The sequence below is a fragment of the Nylanderia fulva genome, unplaced genomic scaffold (genome assembly GCF_048542155.1).
Source record: "Nylanderia fulva isolate GAGA-0341 unplaced genomic scaffold, ASM4854215v1 Scaffold256, whole genome shotgun sequence".
NCBI classification, from domain to species: domain Eukaryota; kingdom Metazoa; phylum Arthropoda; class Insecta; order Hymenoptera; family Formicidae; genus Nylanderia; species Nylanderia fulva.
In genome coordinates this window covers 90,357-109,185 of record NW_028190321.1, presented here as the reverse complement: position 1 = coordinate 109,185, position 18,829 = coordinate 90,357, and the positions used below count along the sequence as shown (strand labels likewise).

Here is an 18,829-nt window from a genome sequence, read left to right as displayed (position 1 = left end):
AACAATTTTACATATGATAAATATAAATGGATAATATAATTATATAACAATTATGAACATTGAGGCTAGCGGTATGGAAGAATATAATATAATGATATATGCGAATATGTCGGTATAATGGAATCGATCTATTAACTTTTCATTAATTATAACAACGTTGAATACTTTTAACAATTTCGCGACAATATTATAAGAACGGAATTCACAAAGAAAAAATCGGTAAACGGTTTGCTGTTTAAATTTATTATCGCGGACACGCGGTATATACAGAGGTCACATAAACATAATTCAAGACACGGCGCGGTATACAAAAAAAGGTAACAATGAGATAACGGTAATTTCGTGACTCTTTCGCACAACTCTCGCCGAGTCAAAAATTGAAATATTTAACACACTCGCGGAGAACGGCTGTACGCAAATTCCGAAAATCTAATGATCGAATATGTAATAAACGTTACTTTGAATATATCGGCAAACAAGAATTTACGATTCTCGCTCTCGGAACGATTGACTGTCGGCGGCACTTTTTCGAAGAGGGCTCGGCTCGCGAAACTCGAAGTCGGCTGGCCCCGCGGTACGATACTCAGAGAAAGAGACCGCTCTCTCTAACACAAAACGATACGATAACGAGAGGACACGGTACTCACGGTAATTACTCTACGTTCTCGCCACCCACGGCACCAACGTACGGCTACCCGAGAGGCGGCTTACAGTATTTGACGGTGAAGATTGGTCCTCTGGTCGCACAACTGGAGATCTGGAGGCACCCTCTCTGGCTTACGGAACATCGAACAATGAAGAGCCGGGCCTCGCGCGCCTTGGTACCTTAAGCGCCGCGCCGATCTCTCGCGCATTCCATCGATGATAGGGTCGATGGCGGGGGTCCTAGGGTCTCCCTGACTCTCCCCCTAGCTGGGGTAATTTCTCGCCGATATGTTCAACGCTGCACGAGAAGATGTTTCTCCGAGTTTGCTCCTCTGGCCTTTCTCCTGGGGGAACAGGTGGTAGGCTGGCCGGGCCCTCCGTCGTCTCTCTCCAGGATCGGCCTCGGGGTTTATATGGCTCGGAGTCCTTTCGGTATTCTAGAAGAAGTCACCTGCATTAAATTTTGCGCGAGAGATATTCAATTACTTTTCGGCCACTCGATACTTAACTGCGCGAGGTCCCGTGCTCTCTCTCACTCTCGCTCCATCCCTCTCTCTCTGCTGCGGCATTCCGGCATCTTCCGTCTCGTTTCTTCTTGCTTCACAACATGGTCTCCGACCGCTCTCTCGGACCGTCGCCGTCGCTCTCCCTATGAATCGCACGGCACGCGCATCGATAGGCCGATGCTGCGCGCAATTACGATTCTCGCAAAAAATAAAAACAAATGAAACGGATCGCACTCTCCCCAAAATAAGGGGCGCTCCAGATCTTCGCGTTCTACCCGATCGGGCTTTCCGCCCTTGTGACGGCGCTCTAAAGGCGTCACGTCACATAATATAAATTTTTATTAGTTCTTAATTATACCATATTAAAACAATTAAAACATATTAAAACAATTAAAACATATTAATACAATTAAATCAAACGTTTCGACTGTACGCAGTCTTCTTCAGTGGTGTCATATAGTATTAGTCAATTATAAAATTAAAAAAAAAACATTTCGACGATGCGAATGATTGCAATTCATGCTATTAATTATAAACATATAAATAACTTGGATGATGCGAACAATTACAACTTTTGATGATGTGTAGCATGTATGATTTTGAGGCTGAATACATCGCTATATTATTCTTGGATCATTTCAAGATGTTAATGCGGATTATTTTCAATGATGATTTTAAAAGTGGAAAAACTCTTGGCATTCCATCGTTTGAAAGCGTAGAATTGTCTCAGTTTTCTTTAATTATTGTACGTTTCTATATAAAATGACACTTTTTAATAACTAATGTTAGGAAATTTTTATGAATAATACGATGAAAATTGCTTACTAATGAATCTGCTAAATCGATGACTTTATAAATATTCACGCCGCTGCTCAGTTACATATCACTTTACACGCCATCATGAAGAACGATTATACATTTGGTACTTATACATTAGGTACTCCTACATCCTTTTTCCTCAAAATACTCTTTTCTTTTCCTCTCCCAATCTAATCCTGTCCTACCCTCTTTTGCCCTTTCCTTTATTTTCCTCCAACATCTTCTCGCCAGTTCGCTTCCTTTCTTTTCTTCCATTCTTTTTTGAAAACTCCAGGCTCTTTTCCCAGTTTTTGTTCTTAATTCTTCTCTCTGCATCTCCTCTCACCAAATATCCGGGTGTCCTTTCCTCCACTCCTAGGACCCATCTCATGTATCTTTCCTCTCTTTTTTCTATTCTCTTCCTTTCTTTTCATTCCTATATCTCTATACCCTATACCCCATAACTTAACACCGTCCATACTAGCCTGTCGAACAACCGTATCCTCTCTCAATCTTTCCCGAATCTTTTCTTCCCTATTCCCCAGACCTGTCCCATCACTGCCGCCGCTCTTCATATTCTTTTCTTTACCTGTCCTTTATTCCTCTGTAATCTGTGCCCCAAATACGTAAACTCTTTTACCTCTTCCATCTTTTCCTCTTTTCATCTCCACTCCCACTTCTTTACACCTCCCCCTCCTCTTCTAAACCTCATTATCTTCGTCTTACTCGCATTTAGCTCCAATCTCTTTTCCTCTAAATATTCCCCCAATCTCCCAATTATACTTCTCAATTCCTCCTTATCCTCCACCATCAACACCATGTCGTCCGCATACGCCAACGTGTAAATCCTTTCCCCCCAAATCTTAACCCCTCCCCTCTTCACTCTCCCCATCCTCTCCTCCAAATCAGCTGTCAAGATGTTAAACAGTATTGGATTCAATGGGCATCCCTGTCTCACTCTCTTGCTTGCCAAAAACTCTTGCTTACTTCTACTCTCACTTTTATTCTACATCTCGTCTTCTTCATAATTCCCTTCACTCTTCTTATTAAACCTTATTCCTCTCTCTCTCTCTCTCCCTCTCTCTCCTCTCTCTCTCTCTCCCCCTCCCCCCCCCTCTCTCTCTCTCTCTCCCCCCCCCTCTCTCTCTCATCGCCTCCCTTAACCTTTCCCTATCCCCTATCCCCTATCAAACGCCGCCTTCAAATCCACTAACATTGCTGTCATTTCTCCTCCTTCCTTTCTAAATCTATTTATTATTTAGTTTAATACGTAAATGTTGTCCATCGTTCCCATCCCCTTTCTGAATCCCGCCTGCGGTACCATTTCCTTTTTCTCCACATCCATCCTTATCCTTTCCTCCAGTACCATCGCGTATATCTTATATAGAGTCGACATCAATGTCACTTTTCTGTACTCCTCTACCTTTTTTCCTCTTCTTTCTTGACTATCGGCACTATCACCCCTTCTCTCCAATTTTCCGATCATTCTTCTCCTCTCCAAATCCTATTGCAAAAGTCCCTTACCCACTCTTCCACATACTCCCCCCCAAACATCCACAATTTATTTGGCACCTCATCTAACCCCCCTGCTTTCCCTTCCTTCAGTTTTCCTATTGCCTCCCTTATTTCTCCTCTCCTTACCTCCTCTTCCGTATCCTACTCCTTCCTTCCTCTCTTCCACCCTTTTCTCCCTAACTACTCTTTCTTCTATTCCTCCCAATAACCTCATGAAATATTCTTTCCATTTTCTCATTTCGACCTTCTTTGTTTATCCCTTTTTTTCCCCTTTTCTCTCTATTTACTATTTCCCATACGCCCTTTTCTCTTTTCGCCTTTGCTGCTTATCTTTCCCATCTCTCGTTTTTCTTCTTCTTCTTGTTCTTCTCACATATCTTTTTGTATCCCAGTTTCTTTTCCCTGTACTCTGCACCCTCTCCTCCTTCCCTTCATCTCCTCAGCTCCCTTCTTATCATCCTTTTCGTCTCCCAACACTCCTCATCCCACCATCTTCTTATTCCTGTCACTTCCTTTCTCATCTCCTTCTCCGTTTCCGCCATCGCCTCCTTCAACTTCCCCTCCACTTTTTCCATTTCTTTTCTATTTTCTCTTTTTCTATCTCTATTTCACCAATCTTCTCTCTAAACCTGTTGCACCCTTCCTCATTCCAAATTTCTTTTCTCCCATCTTTCTTCCACTCTTTCTTCCTTCCTATCTGCATTTTTCCTCTTTTGAACTCCACTCCCACCGGATGACGATCCGAATCTACCTTGTCCCCTATCCTTAGATTTTTAATCCTTCCTCTGCTTTCCTCATTCCCTATTACATAATTAATCACAGTGTTTCCTTTTTCTTTTGTGAATGTCCATTCTCCTTCCTCATCTTCTCTCACATTTCCATTTAGTACTCTCCATCCATTTTCTCTCAAAAAATTTGGGATCGCATTGATTACCTTGTCCTTTGATTTTCTTTTTCCCCTTTCTTCTTCTTCTTCCTCGCTCGTCTCTTCTAATCTCATTCTCCCACTCTCTTCTCCTGTCCTTGCGTTGAAGTCCCCTCCTATTAATGTGTATACTTCTTCCTCTTTGACCTCCATCCATTACTCCATTTCTTTTAATGCTTTCTCCATACTCTCCCCCTCATATACTTTCATTATCCTCTATCTCTTTCTCTTTCTTCTTGATCTATCCTACCATAAAACCGTTTTTATCCGATTCCATCTTCGAACCCTTCTCAACTATCTCCTTCCTGATTCCCATTAACATGCCTCCTATTGCTCTGCTTCTCTTGTTCTTCCTGTTCGCCTATTGTGTTCCCCATACGTATCCTTTCGGTAAACTTCTTTTCAACCTCAACCAATCTTTTTTCTCCATCCATGTCTCTGATAAAACCATTACTTTCCAATCCTCCAGCTCTTTCCCATTTCTGTTCCTCCTTCTCCAACTCCATCACCACCATCTTTTTTCTCTTTTCTCTTTCCTCTCCTACTTTCTTTATTTTCATTATCCTCACATTCGCTCCTATCTCCGCTAACAACTTCTCCGCTCCTTCTCTTCTCTTCCCGTCCTTTACTTCTAGTTCTCTTATAATTATGTTTTTCCTTCTCTCTCCCCTCTCCATTGTTTTCCATCTCCTCTCCATATCCCCTACTCTCCTTAATATTTCACTCCCTAAACTTTCCTCCTTCCCTCTCTTACTTTCCTTCCACTCCCCTATTGTTTTCTCCATCTTTTCCATTTTTCTCTTCATCTTCTCTATATCCTCTCTTAACTCCTTCTTCTCTTCTCTCCATTTTTCTATTTGTTTTTTATGATCTTTTCTTAATTCCTCCATCTTTTCCTTTATTCTTTCACCCCTTTTTTTTTTTTTTTTACGACGGGAATGTGCTAAACACATATCCTCCACTTCGGGGGAAGCTTTGGATTATGTGGGGATAGTTAACGCCCAATGGCGAAAGGAGGGCTGAAGGCCCTCCCCCGTACCCACTAAACCCGTCGGTGATCTCTTTCTGGCATTGTTGTGGATACCCTGGGAATCGCTCTTCGCATGCACGCAGGGTACCCACCGCCCGGCACACCAATTCAAGGTGTGCCTCCTCCTTCGACCTGACCCTGAAGGGGCCAGATCGGGTAGAGAAGAATAGGGATCACCACCACTCCTCTCCCCCTCCGCGGGGAGCCGCGTGCAATGAGTTCAAGGGCCCCCGCCCTTGAAACTCAGCAGCTCCCCCGACCCCCCGATCTGCCACTCCCTCTTTCACCCATGAGGGTTTAGGAATCGGTGGCAGACTCGAGGGCCTCCTCCCGGAGACCCCCTCCGAAGAGGGAGCCTCTTATTCTTTCACCCTGCTCCTCTTCTTATTTTATCTAACATATCTCTTACTTCCATTCTCATCTCCAAGATCAATCTCCTTATGTGCCCCTTTTCCTCCTCCTCTTTCTCTTCTTTCTTCGGAGATCTCACTACTTTGTTGCTCCTTTTAAAATCCATGTCTTTTTCTTCACCCTTTTCTATTATATCTCTTTTTCTTTTCAATAAATTCTCTATATTTCCTAGGCTCCCACTCCTCTTTTTTCCCTTTTCCCTTTTACTCCTCCTCCTTCATTTCCTACGCTTCCTTCTTTCTTTCCCCTATACATATTCTTTCTATATTTTCTATTCTCTTTTTCTTTTCAATAAATCCTCTATATTTCCTAGGCTCCCACTCCTCTTTTTTCCCTTTTACTCCTCCCCCTTCATTTCCTACGCTTCCTTCTTTCTTTCCGCTATACATATTCTCTCTATATTTTCTATGCTATCTGTTTCTCACTATGCCAAAGTTACCTGGTGAGGACTCCCCTGGTGGAACGCCGAACCGGATCACTCTCTAGGGGATCTGGGGGTCGCGACCACCGAGGGGGCGGGGGGCGATGGCTCGAGCGGGAGCTCTCGAGCCATGGCCCCGCCCCCCAAACTTTTTGGGAGAGCGCGGCGTGAGGTCGGTGTCGCCCTGCGCCGCAACCGGGACGAAACCGCGCAGTCATTGACTGCTTTGCCAGATTTACCCTAATGCCTAATCTCCCTTTCCGTGCCTTGCGCCTCTTTCTATATCTTCTACATTTCTTGCCCGGACCGTCACCTATCTCTCTCTCTCTCTCTCTCTCTCTCTCTCTCTCTCTATATATATATATATATATATATAGACTTCCGTTTCCGGTGCGTTGGTACACGCGGAGGGTGTGCGTGAACACGTGAAGAGTGTGTGTGCGTTTGAGGGAGACATTAGAGCCGTACAGAGGGAGGAGAAAAAAGAGAGAAGAGAGTGAGAAGATAGCGAAGGAAAAAGTGAGTGAGTGAAAGTGAGGAGGGCGAAAATAGATAATAGGAAGGCAGAAGATAGAATTAGGTAGAGAGATAGGTGACGGTCCGGGCAAAGAATATAGAAGATATAGAAAGAGGCGCAAGGCACGGAAAGGGAGATTATAATAAATATTTTTTAAACTAATAATAATAATTATAAATTTTTTGTATGTAATGTGTAATAATATATATATAAAATATTAAAAAAAAACAAATTAAAGAAAAGATGATCCGCAAACTGGCAACTTTCATACTTGTAGTTTATTGCCTACTCCGCTACGTTACGTTGCGACTCGAAAAAGAACGCTTTATTGCAGTGAAACTAAAGAAGCGTGTTAAATATCACAATGCGAATTCTCATCAACGCTTGAAAGGCGTATAGTCTTCGAATAATATGTGTTATTTTCATATGAATACTACTAGTACTAGTTTTTATATAAATACTACTAATTTTTACGAAAGTTCGATAAAATCGGTGACCCGAAGGGTTGACACTCTCCTTGATAATAGAAATTTTTAATTCAATTTTGTCCGGATTTTGATGGGATATGCTGTATATTTAAAAATTTTTGCATTTTTTGTTTGTGGCGATGTCCCCCTTCCCCATTATTATCCAGCAGTCCATTCGCTAAGACTATGCACGGCTGATAAACATCAGCCAGGCAGAGCAGGCGCTTAGTGTCCATTTTTTAACACTTATCCAAACGCCGTTAAACCGCATACCAGAAGAACGGACTCTGCTCTGAAAACGCTCAACGTTTGTCGGAGTTCACCGAGCTATGTTTCTCCACTATGTCGTCCGCTCAGGATTGAACGATTTTCCCATTTCCGTCTATTTAGCAGACTTCGATATTCCCTATTATCAATTATACCAATCGCTTGGGAATTGTTTGGGCATATTTAGGAATAGATTCTCATAGTTTAGGAAATAATAGTTTATTATAAATTAAAATAAATTGAGCGTATAATTAGCAGACATTAATTCAAAAAAACATTTAAAAAAATTTTCAATTAACGTTAAATTATTTGGAAAGCACGTCTGTAATAATTTTAACGTTTGGGAAATAATTATTTCATTTGAAAATCAAGTTTGAAGTACGATTTACTGGACATCGATTAGATACATTTTTATAGGTACATAATATATATATATATATATATATATATATATATATCGACCAATAAAGCCAAACGCGATGTTATTACGAAAATTAAGAAGCTTAGGAATTCGTATCTTATGGTTGAGATCTCAAAATTCTGCTTAGTCAATCATATTCTGATTTAATAATGAGACTAGACTAATGATGAGATTTTATACAAAGACACATTAGCAATAATTGTTAAACAAAATTATTTTTTTCTAATATAGAGATTTGAATATCTATTAATATTGATGTTAAATTATTTAAAAACTGCTTATACTTATTATTAATATTTTTCCATATCTTCTTTATCCTTTCCTTAAAAAGTGCATGATTGGATTCTGGCGCGTTGCGATATATTTGTAGTTAAGGTAGGTGCGTAGCGTTCGAGCACCTCGTAATGATGTGTTCTATTATGTACATAATTTAAATTCCCAAATTTCTATTATGTACATAATTTTAATTCATCGAATGATCGAATGATCGATGAATTAAAATTATGTATATAATAAAAATTCGAGAATTAAAGTTATGTACATAATAAAAATTCAGCAAATTAAAATTATGTACCTTCGCGGAGAAAAAGTTTATTTGGCGCACGCAAAGTGTGCGCTTGTGTTATTTAGTATATTAAATTCTTTATATTATTTATTAATATCTTATATAGTTATTTTTATAAGTTTATCACTATTTCTTTATAAAGAATTAATTTTTTGAAAGCACTGTTATAAAAAATTAGTAATTAATAATGCTCAATCAAATTTTAAAAAATTTTATTAAATTGTAGAAACAATAGTTAAGAAATCAAAAAAATTGTATTAGAACCTTTACATACATGTATGGATAGACAAATACACACATATGATATACAAAATATAGAAAAAGTTTTTAAGATTTATAGATGATTAAGCTTTAGATTTATGAAAATAAGCCTAAAGTTGTAAGAAATGAACCAATCATATTCGATTACTATTTTACATTCAATTGTGATTGCGGTCTATTGTAGATGCAGCTTTAATGTAAGAGATAATTTTTCATTTTTAAGACAAATAATAAATCAACAAACGCTATAATTAGACAAACAATCATCAGTAAACGATTACGCATCGATTAAACCGTTTTTAATTAAAAATGAGATTTTTCCAAATAAGTTCACGCTAATCTTTTTTTTATTGTGCAGTTACACTTGATAAGGACCCGTACCTAAGGTTCGTAGTGTTATAATAATTTATACTGGCTAGTTAAGTCGAAATTTTAATAAATTTGTAAAAAATAAAAAATTTGTCCAATCGATGTCCACTAAGCGTACTTTAAACTTGATTTTCAAATGAAATAATTATTTCCCAAATGTTAAAATTATTATAGACGTGCTTCCCAAATAATTTAACGTTAACTAAAAATAAAAAACATTTTTTTGAATTAATGTCTGTTAACTATACGCTCAATTTATTTTCATTTTTAATAAATAAACTATTATTTCCTAAACTATGAAAATTTATTCATAAATGTGCCCAAACGATTCCCAAGCGATTGGTATAATTGATAATAGGGAATATCAAATTTATCTGCTAAATAGATGAAGGTGATCTTCTGATCTTTGGATATAAGGCGAAATCTTGGGATCAAAGTATTCCACAGAAAATTAGTGATATTTAGACTTGAGTTGCACATCAACCAAATTGTAAAGAAAGAGCTAACACTCAATGCGCGGCATGCAGTATTCAGTGTATGTGTATCTCTTTCCTTACGATTTAGTTTGGTGCGCGATCCAAATCTGGCATTACTGTTCCTGATCTAACTCGCCATCCGATCAGAGTAATACCGCCTGATAGCCAAATCCGTAGCTGACCGAAGTATGAGACCTAGCTGGAAAAATACTCCGCCTCTGTCGAGATGTCTCACCGCTCGTTCTTAACTCTTCTTTATTTTATCGATTGTATCTCGAGACTAAACGAAGTAGAAGTCTGTCTTCTTTTTTAGAGTTAATCTCAAATATCAAGTTCCCATTCCACCAAAATCTTCACGCATCGGACATACTAAACGGATGGTGATTTCGCCACCTTCAATGAGTTTTTTTGTTATTCGGTGCGTTCCTGTACATAAAAGTCACGAACGCACAACAATTAAATGTCTGTAATACATACACGCTGTATTGAGCCGTCGTAATTAATATCGTTATTGTATTTCGATCCGACAACATTAACTCACCGTAACTTGTGCATTACGATCAACGTTACTACATTTAATAAGCGAAGATCAGCTGATTCATCGTTTTTGATTCAAAACCTATGCAGAAATGTTGTGGGTGATGCCAATAATATATTCTGCAAGTTACAGCCCTTATCTTTGCATTAAAAAAATGGTACAATAACTTTCTCACTTATTTAGTGATGGCAAAAATTAACACTCAAATATCTTTGAAAATAATGACTATGGGAGAAAATGTTAAATACAAAAGTTTTAGAAAATTGAATGTTCCATTTTATGGTTATTTTGATATGACCTACATGTAACTTTGAAGGACACAGTGAAGATCAACTTTGAAATCTTAAATGGAAACCCTCATTTTTTATTACATAAAAACGTATAAATAATAAGAAAAGTTTTAAGAAAAAAATACTTTATTGTAGTGTTTTGAAAAGCTCTCAAAATAAGCTACACAGTTACATAATAAAAAAATGGGGTTTCCATTTAAAATTTCAAAGTTGACCTTCACGGTATCCTTCAAGGTCCTTTAAGGTCACATAAAGGTCATATCAATATACCACATAATAGACCATTTAATTTTCTAAAACTTTGATATTTAACATTTTCTTCCATAGTCATTATTTTCCAAGATATTTGATTGTTATGGAATTTTTGCCATCACTGTATAGGCGAGAAAATTATTATCATTTTTTAACGCAAAGATAGGGGCTGTAACTTGCAGAATATGTTATTGGCATCACCCACAATATTTCCTGCATGGGTTTTGAATAAAAAACTGAATATTTACATTTATATGTAAGCATACCATCGCCACATATTCGGATTGCACAATTTCGACGCGCGGCACGCGTACTCTATACTGGCGAGTATACTTTGCACGCTCCTACACACGCACACACGCATATGTACATAATTTACATTTTACAATAATTATTAAGTTGTTCCATATCTGATTTTTCAATGTAAATTTTTGAAACTTTCTTTGTCAATAAAAACAATGATAAATTATTAAATTAAGGCCATGTGTAACGAGCAATACAATATTATTTTATTATTGAGAAGAAAATTCTTAATTTGAAATAATAATTATACAAACGTTTCGAGCTCTACTTGCTCCTCTTCAGTGCGCAAAAAAATAGTGATAATAAATAACGATAATAAATAAATACATAAAATTCTAATAAAATCCGCAATACATAGTCAATATAAGTTATATAGTTGAGTCATAGTTAAAACGCAAAATATATTTACAATGAATTGAGACCATTAAAATAGTTCAACAAAGTAAGAACCCAATTAGAAGCAGAATGATTCGTCCGGTTATTCATAAAATATATTAGAATTATTAATAAAAACTTGGAGTGACACTTATACATTACTCCAAATGAACCACTTATCGTTATTTGACGAAAGTCCCTCGATCTGGTAATGATTATGTTCATCCTCTCCAAATTATTTGATATTTGTTAACTGAATTTAAAGAATTTATTCAATTGTAAAATAGGATTCCACTAATGTGTATGTGAAAAAAAGATTAAAAATTATAAATTAAACTAACTACTAAAATATTGAACCTTTATGCTTACAAATTGTTCCGAATAACTTGAGATGACGATGCTTCTAATTGTTGTTGGCCTTATTGTTAGTACTTGACTCTTGTCTAGTCTTTTAAAAAGTCGAATAAATAGGTGTCAGATCTCACAACATAAACATTTACATAAGTCTAAAAATTCGATATTTCTTCTAGAATGTCGAAATACGCGTTGTTAAGCAATTCGGTGTCTGTGTTATTATTTATACCATGCCTTTGTTCCTTGATGTGTATCATTTCCGAGATAAGTCTTTTATAATAATTAGATTCAATATCAAGTATTTTAACGTTATCCCAATCAAAAGCATGTTTTTTATCCATAATATGTTCAAAGATCACAGAATGCTTGGAGGAATCAAATTTAATATTATTCATATGCTCTTTTAGTCTAGTGCGTAATTTTCTTTTGGTTTGCCCAACATACGAAGCTTCACAATCCTTACAATTAATTTTGTAGACAACATTATATTATTGTTATGCACGTTTTTGTCCTTGTGGACTTTAATTAATTTGTTAAGATTATTTAGACAACGGTATCCTACTCTGAAATCTGATTTTTTTATTGTCGATGCTATTGTCTCAGAAATGTTATTAATGTATGGAATGACGAAAAATTTTTTCTTGCTATTATCTTCTGCAATTTCTTTTTTTCTATTGTTGTTAAACTGTCCATTGTTTAAAACTCTTATTCTCTTATTTATTTCTTTAAAGATCAAATGAATAGGGTAACCGTTGTCCAATAATATTTTAATACACAGTTCTAAATTTTTCTTATGATATATGGGATGAGATAATAACAATGCCCTATTAATAAGATTATAAATTACTCCTATTTTATGGCACATAGGGTGACTCGATAAAAAAGATAGTACTCTACCTGAACATGTCTTTTTTTGAAACCAATCTAAGTGTATGATGTTGTCTATTATTTTAATGTTTAAATCTAGAAAATTTATGCTTCTATTAATTTCGTATTCAATCGTAAATTGTAGTCGTTGATTGTAACTATTAAACTTATTCAATACGCTATCAATTTTATTCTTTGGTGCCACCATAATAATGTCGTCTACATATCTATAATATATTCCAATACCGATGTCCAATTCATTAATTATTGATTCTTCAAGATCCTGCATAACAATATTAGCAATTATTGGCGATAACGGGGAACCCATAGGTGTGCCATAAACTTGCTTGTATACAATGTCATTGAATGTGAAGTATGTTGACGACAATATAAATTTAACCATGGAAATGAATTCATTTTTTGGAATTAATGTATGTGTATTGATATAATTCCATCTATTGCTCACACTTTCTATTGCAACAACGCGTATTTCGACATTCTAGAAGAAATATCGAATTTTTAGACTTATGTAAATGTTTATGTTGTGAGATCTGACACCTATTTATTCGACTTTTTAAAAGACTAGACAAGAGTCAAGTACTAACAATAAGGCCAACAACAATTAGAAGCATCGTCATCTCAAGTTATTCGGAACAATTTGTAAGCATAAAGGTTCAATATTTTAGTAGTTAGTTTAATTTATAATTTTTAATCTTTTTTTCACATACACATTAGTGGAATCCTATTTTACAATTGAATAAATTCTTTAAATTCAGTTAACAAATATCAAATAATTTGGAGAGGATGAACATAATCATTACCAGATCGAGGGACTTTCGTCAAATAACGATAAGTGGTTCATTTGGAGTAATGTATAAGTGTCACTCCAAGTTTTTATTAATAATTCTAATATATTTTATGAATAACCGGACGAATCATTCTGCTTCTAATTGGGTTCTTACTTTGTTGAACTATTTTAATGGTCTCAATTCATTGTAAATATATTTTGCGTTTTAACTATGACTCAACTATATAACTTATATTGACTATGTATTGCGGATTTTATTAGAATTTTATGTATTTATTTATTATCGTTATTTATTATCACTATTTTTTTGCGCACTGAAGAGGAGCAAGTAGAGCTCGAAACGTTTGTATAATTATTATTTCAAATTAAGAATTTTCTTCTCAATAATAAAATAATATTGTATTGCTCGTTACACATGGCCTTAATTTAATAATTTATCATTGTTTTTATTGTCATACGAGCTTGAGCATTGGTATGTGATGTTTTGATTAGGTATTAATTTTGCATTGTTTCTTTGTCAATAAAAATCTGTATATTCGTACATGTTTTATATAATTTTAAAGTTGCCTTTTTATATCTGATTTTATTTTTTGGTATAATTGATTTCAAATGTTTTTTTTCTTTTAACATTCTTTTCAATATAAATAAACATAAAAATAATAAACACTTCTCTCGACCATTCTAGCAAATAATTTATTGAATAATAATCACTACGTTTTGACCATAGTTCTTGGTCCTTTTCAAGTAAATGTTATTAAACTGTAAAGAATAAAAATACAAAATTGTACAAAAGTAACGCAAAAACGCAAATTATATAATAAAACCAATATAGATATGTATACTTGCGAACAATAATTATACTCCTAAGATGTTAAAAAAGGAGAACATAATGTCAAGTTGACATCACGTCTAATAAATTGAAAAGATTTAAACTGACTAAACGACCTTTATTATCTTGTCGTAAATGTTATTTAAGTTGTCGTGTCCTTATGTAAATTAATTGTATTATTGTTTTTCTCAGTAAAAAACATTTCAGCGATCTCTCTTTTTCTAACATGTTTTTTGTTGTGTAAAATAATAAGTGTAGATCAATCAAAGTCGTGATTAAATTCAACCTTATGTTTGCTAATTACTGAAAAATTACTCGAACGCATTTTAATATTACTAAAATGTTCTTTTATGCGTGTACACAGATATCTTTTCGTTTGCCTAATATATGAGACATCCCAGTTTTTACAATTAATTCTATAGACCACTTCGGTCTTATTTTCAGTAGGCAATCTATCCTTACCCAAAGTTATTAAACAATTTAATTTCTTCGGTATATTAGGTACTACATTAAGTCCAACCTTATTAAAGATTTGATTGATTTCACTTAAACAACTAACATATGGTAAAAAAATGAAAGAAGGCTTATCAGTTCTATTGCAATTCCTGCTTATTCTATTAAAAGAATAATGCTCTAAAAATTGTCTTTTATGTACCCAACATTCGATGATTATTTTACACAACGAAAAACATGTTAGGAAAAGAGAGATCGCTGAAATGTTTTTTACTGAGAAAAACAATAATACAATTAATTCACATAAGGACACTGACAACTTAAATAACATTTACGACAAGATAATAAAAGTTGTTTAGTCAGTTTAAACCTTTTCAATTTATTAGAAGTGATGTCAACTTGACACTATGTTCTCCTTTTTTGACATCTCAGGAGTATAATTATTGTTTGCAAGTATACATATCTATATTGGTTTTGTTATATAATTTGCGTTTTTGCGTTAATTTTATACGACTTTGTATTTTTATTCTTTATAGTTTACTTGAAAAGGACCAAGAACTATGGTCAAAACGTAGTGATTATTATTTAATAAATTATTTGCCAGAACAGTCGAGAAAAAAAATTTATTATTTTTATTTTTTAATTCTTCTAGTGGTTCTTTGACATACGTAATTATTAATAAATAAACATGATTTTTACGTATTTTTTTGTATGCGTAGAAAAGTGGTCAAAATATTACAACAGAAACATTAAGTTGCATTTAGCGAGAAAACTGTCAACAAACGCACCAATATAAAAAATTTAAATTTGAAGACAAAAGCTTAAAAAATTACGATGAATCTGAGGCAGATGGTTGATGATATTAAAGGTGAAAGCATTATAAGATGAAGCGGATGCGCATCAAAACGTCAGAAATGCGTAGAATGGTTCTTATTTCGATTCTTATTTTGATTAATAAAATTAAGTGTGAAAAATATGTTTCTTTAAACTTTTTATTAAAAATATTGATTAACAAAAACAGTTAATTAAAAATATTTTTTATATAAATTTAAAAAACTTTTTAAACTTCACTTTATTGTTAGAATTTAGAGCATACATAAAAATGTAAAATTAAATAACCGCGGGCGCTGGCGGGCTAAAACACGTCATTGCTTCAGCGGGACTAGAACCGATGAACCAAATACACCCTTGTTGCCTAATCGTCACGCGTCACATCAATCATCGCAAGACTTGAGGATCCGAGGTTCCTAATTTTCAGAGTATTGCGCAACTCATTCGATCTCTCAGTCAATCTGGGCGCGACACGTATTTTGGCTACTCCCTTTATCTATTCTAAACGAAGACAAAGCTCCCCATGAAAATTAATTTCTCTTTTTTGTTTCAACCAGAGTGCGATAACAACGTTCGAACATTGCCTTAAAAGATCTCAATCAAGTCTTTTGTTTTTCGTAGTGTAAGTTAGTCACGGTCAACGGTTCTCGGATTTGCCGGACAATCGATCGCGATTGATAAATTCGATATTTCGGCGCATATACCACAAAGCGGTCTCGCCGATCATTTCCTTATCAAAGAGATTTTTACGCGCCGTATCCCGGTTCTCAGTTGGTGCGCAGTCTATTCAGAGTGTTACGCGGACAATACTCTCCAGCAAGCCCAACTATTGTCATCAAATTCCTACGAGAACGGAATCGCACAATAGCAATGAGATTTTGCATCTTTCTGCAAAATCTCGTCTACACAAGCTCCGCATTTCTCGCACACGCGGTCACTTTTTGCACGTTGACAATTTCATTATGTTTAATCTGGCAGTCGGTGTATTCTCGTAAACAATATTTTTTGAATAACTTTAGAAGAAAAAATCGAGCAAATTTAAATCTGGTGGTTTTGGAGGCCACGGAATTGGTCCTGGACTTATCCAACAATTTGAATATTGTTCGTCTAAGAAAATCCTAACATCATGATGCAAATGAGCTAGAGCACTATCTTGTTGGAATCAACACGTTTGGCGGATATTTAATGGAATGTTCTCAAGGTGTTCTGGCAAATATTTCTGAAAGAATTGTAAAGAAGATGCACCAAAGACGGTATGTTCAAAAAACTGAGGTCCGATAATTTCATCATAGCATATTTCGATCTAAACATGAAGAGACCAACGATGCTGATTAAGTACTTGTCGGTACCAATAAGTATTTACTGCTGACCAATAATGACAATTATGTCTATTAAGACACTTATTGTTGTGAAATGTTGGCTTTATCTCCGAACAGGACATTCCAAAAAAATTCTGGATTTTGATCTAATACATTGAGTGCCCATCTACACAATTGCACTCGCATTCTGTGATTGTTTGCGCTTAATTCCTGTACAAGTTATGTGGTAAAAGCGGTATTGAACCAAATGTAATATTTGATGAATAGTGGTATTTGAAATTCCAGTTTGACGTTGCGCTCGATGAATATTAATATGTAGATTGACATGGACCAATTCCAAAATTGTGAGTACTCTAGGGTCATTATTGTTTTGAAGTCTGTTTCTATCTTTGGCGATAGATTATTTCCAGTGAGTTCTTATTTCAATATTGCAGTCTTGCTGATGAGCCGGATGCCGGCGATCAGGATTTCGTTGACCATAAATGCTTGCCGCACGTCTGTAGTTTCTATGACATTCACTAAGAATAAAAAAAATGTCGACTACTTTGATTAGTGGATAATTTGACATTTTGTAAGGACAAATATGTCACTGAATTTATCAAAATTGACTAACAATGCTCTCTAATCTCTACTTTCTACTACTACTATCTACTATTACTCTGACTCTTGTCAGAGAGCAAAAAATTTTTAATTTTTAGTATTAATCGTAGATTTAGATTGCTAATACGTATAAAGTTACGTATAGGAATATATATAGGGATTAGAGAAAACAGAGAAGAGAGAATAATAATAATATGGTAGAGCGAGACTATACCGTCAATTTCAACTTTACTCACCATAGCTTTAACTATAGCAGCAAATAAGTTTTCTTTGCAGTGACACGTTTACTACGGATGTACAAACACGATTGGTGCTTTAAAGTAAAGATATGATTTTCAAATATTGATATATTCCAGTCTTATAACTTAAAAAGTACTTGAGAAAAAATGTTTTATTATAGTGTTTTAGAAAGCTCTCGAGATGAGCTACAAGAATATGTAATAAAAAATAGGGGGTTTTATTTTAAAAAATTAAGCCTTTAAATGACCTCTAGGTCAGTCAAAGTCACCATCAGATATCCCCTTGAAATCCTACAACTTTTGTTTGAAACATGTTTTTGCATTTTTTAGACTTTAGGAGATATTTCAATGGCAAAGTTAAAATGGAACATCTTATATTTATTAATCAAAGTAAAAATCATTCTACTCATTTTTAACAGTTTGACGCAAAACAGTTTCAACTTTAATGCCTCAACCTTTAATGTCATCAACAATAATTTTTGGTTCATGATCGTCATTTGTGAAGCTTTTGTCTCCAGATTAAAATCTTTTATACTACGTACGTTTGTTGACAGAGGTCCCGTCAAATACATTATGACCACATATCTACTCATAAAAAAGTACACAAAAATTAAGTTTATTCATATTTTAAAATATTAAAAAAGTACATTCAAAATCAATTAAGTTAAAAAATAAAATCAGATAAATAGGCAAATTTTGAGTTTTGAAATGATATACATACTATGTACAAAATATGTACAAATATAAAGATTTTTATTGACCAAGAAAAGCTTCAAAAAGTTTACATTAAAAAATCGAACATTTTATATGGAACAATCTAATATTTTATTTTTTTTACATCTACATATTCGACGTTCTGTGTCTCCATTTTTTATGATCTCTAACCCTAAATTTTATGATCTCTAATCCCAATTTAGCTATTTTGAGCTCACGAAAATGGCTGTTATGTGTTCATGGAAATATTTATGACACACAATTATTCAAAAAGCGATTTATTAACTTAAGCGATTTATTCATTATTATAAAGCATTATTATAAAATAAACAAACAAAACAATTTAAAAATGTTACTCGTTACTTAAAAATATTTGTGACAAACCTTGAACATTCTAATTTTTCAGATCCACGAACAAACAATTGGATTCTAATCACTTACGAAATTCCACTTATTTTAATTA

The 18,829-nt window shown here is 34.7% G+C and overlaps 1 long non-coding RNA gene across 3 annotated transcripts; it reads left to right on the top strand.

Moving 5' to 3' along the window:
• The first annotated feature begins 15,297 nt into the window (after window positions 1-15,297).
• On the top strand, window positions 15,298-17,384 carry LOC146722910 (uncharacterized). Of its 3 annotated transcripts, XR_014924863.1 has the most exons (4): window positions 15,298-15,531; window positions 16,514-16,747; window positions 16,931-17,157; window positions 17,248-17,384. It is a non-coding gene; the product is annotated as an uncharacterized LOC146722910 (long non-coding RNA). The 3 variants fall into 3 exon arrangements; XR_014924864.1 differs by lacking the exon at window positions 15,298-15,531 and having other exon boundaries at window positions 15,725-16,839; XR_014924862.1 differs by lacking the exon at window positions 15,298-15,531 and having other exon boundaries at window positions 15,728-16,747.
• Window positions 17,385-18,829: the final 1,445 nt, after the last annotated feature.